This window comes from Leptonychotes weddellii, unplaced genomic scaffold (assembly GCF_054177405.1).
Source record: "Leptonychotes weddellii isolate Sample4059 unplaced genomic scaffold, ASM5417740v2 HiC_scaffold_23345, whole genome shotgun sequence".
NCBI lineage: Eukaryota > Metazoa > Chordata > Mammalia > Carnivora > Phocidae > Leptonychotes > Leptonychotes weddellii.
Genome location: NW_027823011.1, coordinates 1 through 2,542, shown reverse-complemented (window position 1 = coordinate 2,542; position 2,542 = coordinate 1). Strand labels below are relative to the sequence as shown.

The 2,542-nt window shown below is 43.3% G+C and overlaps 1 non-coding gene across 1 annotated transcript; it reads right to left on the bottom strand.

The window, feature by feature from the left end:
* Positions 1-1,851: 1,851 nt before the first annotated feature.
* Positions 1,852-1,923, bottom strand: TRNAQ-CUG (transfer RNA glutamine (anticodon CUG)). The gene has a single exon. It is a non-coding gene; the product is annotated as a tRNA-Gln (tRNA).
* Positions 1,924-2,542: the final 619 nt, after the last annotated feature.

The window sequence follows — 2,542 nt, the reverse complement described above, 5'->3', positions numbered from 1 at the left end:
TAAGAGCATTTTAATTAACTTTAAATGTCCAGGTATAGTAGATCGGTTGAATAAACAGTGACATACAGACTCAAAGGAGAAGCCCTGTGCAGCTACAAAAGAAGACATAGACTGATTTCCAGGAGATATTATTAAGTGGGGGGGTGGGGTGGGCAAACCAGTGCAGATGAACATTACCCTATGCTACCATTTTTTAAGAAGGGGAGTTAGGAAAACCTACACATTTAGTATTATTCTTAGATAACCCATGAAGCTGGTTATCTTAGAGGGTAGTAATAGTTGTGGGGGGAATTGAGTATAAAGGAATATGGGAAGAACATTTCGCTGAGTATCTTTTTTTTTTTAATATTTTATTTATTTATTTGACAGAGGGAGACACAGCAAGAGAAAGAACACAAGCAGGGGGAGTGGGAGAAGGAGAAGCAGGCTTCCCGCCGAGCAGGGAGCCCGATGCGGGGCTCGATCCCAGGACCCCGGGATCATGACCTGAGCCGAAGGCAGACGCTTAACGACTGAGCCACCCAGGCACCCCTCACTGAGTATACTTTTTGGCAAACTTTTACCTTTTGAAAGCATGTGAAATATCCGCCTGAAAATTAGAAATGAACCAGTCTGACGGAGATGATGGAGGGGGCTGCTTTGGCCCATCCCTTCATTGCTTTAACCAAGAACAGTGTCTTTAAGCAATTTTAATTCCTTGGAGTCTTTATGAATTGCCACGGTATTTTGTGTTCTCACACATTGCTTTCCAGTGGTCTTCTAAAAGGTGTCCTCATAAATTTAAATCACTCCAAAGAATGTAACGGCTAGCATATGGTAAAATTTGGACATGAAGAAAGAGTCCAATCAATGATTGGATTTTGTCCTTTGGAAACTAAAAGCTCTAACAATTTGATATGGACTAGCATTCTCTAAAAATATACTTGGTGAAATAAGTAGGACAGAGAAAGACAAATACCATATGACCTCATTTGTATGTGGAATCTAACACAAAAACAAACAAAAGAGCTCATAGATACAGAGAACCAATCGGTGGCTGTGGAAACAGAAGGTGGCAAAATGGAAGACCAGGGTCAAAAGGTACAAACTTCCCGTTACAAGAGAAGTAAGTCCTGGGGAGGTAATGTATATCATGGTGACTGTCATAAATAATTCTGAATTGCATATATGAAAGTGCTAAGAGAGGAGATCTGAAAAGTTCTCATCACAAGTAAAAAAAAATATGTAACCATGTATGGTAATGGACATTAACTAGATTTATTGTGGTGATCATTTCACAATATATATAAATATCAAATCATTATGTTGTACACCTGAAACTGTTATATATTAATTATACCTCAGTTTAAAAAATATGGCATGCTTTTATTTAACAGTTGAAAAATGTTCATGAATTCTTCTTTTTCTTTTAAAAGTATTTCTATTCTATAACTGTCACAGAATTATGTCCCAAAATATTGCATTTTTATACTTAAAGGCTGTGATTAATTACCTTATCATACTAGTCTAAAACAGAAGAACATAAAAATTGAGATATGATTTTTAGTTATTTCAAGTGTTTGTCTTTCTATTTTAAGTGTTTTTCTTCTGGTTTGAGTTGTCTTTAAATTCAATAGCATGCAATCAATAAAAAGTAAGTATAAAATTTTTCATATGTATACAGTATATGAAAAAGAAAATTGTATTGGAACTTAATGAAAGGGATGGGATTTCTCCCCCCCTCCCCCTTTAGGTCATGGGTCTGCAGATGACAATTTCTAGGGGCTGGAATGGAAAGGACTTAGTAAAGATAGTAAAATGATCAGTAGTTTACAGAAAGGAGCTAGGAATCGAATTAAAAGACACAGATTGAGGTCCCACCGAGATTTGAACTCGGATCGCTGGATTCAGAGTCCAGAGTGCTGACCATTACACCATGGGGCCCACTTACTGATGTCGCTTTCTAATGTTTGGATGACAGTTTTTCCTCCCCCAAGTCCCCTGACCTTTCTGTCTAAAAGGTACATACAAGCACGCTCTGCTCTTCCTCCTCTGGGATGATGTGGACGGTCACCTGTTGCACACCTTCTACACCAGAGTCTTGCTGAACAGCCCTGACTCCAGACGTCAGGAATCCCCGCTCCAGCCCCGAATTCCCTCCCACGCGGTTGGGGAGCTGGACGCCCGCGCCCCTGTCCCTTCGCTGGAAAGCGGGCGAGGCCGTGGCGGAGCCCGAGCCCTCCCCGAGGAGCAGGCTCCGTGACAGGTGTTTCGTGGCGTTATCTCACCTCAGGCTCACGGCCGCCCGGAGGTGGGACCATTGTCGCTCTTTACTGGGGAGCCACCTGAGGCACAGCCCTGAGGTCCTCACGCTGCTTTATCAGAATCTGTTCCTTCCACCAACAACGGTCCTAACTGCGAAGGGAGCCGGAGGCTGCGGACGCCCTGCCAGAGTGCTGTTCCCGCGAGTACAAGTGCTCGGACCGCGGGGCGGGAGGAGGGTCGCTGGGCACCTGTCGGGGGGGACTGGGGACCAGGAGGGAGGAGGGTCGCTGGGGCACCT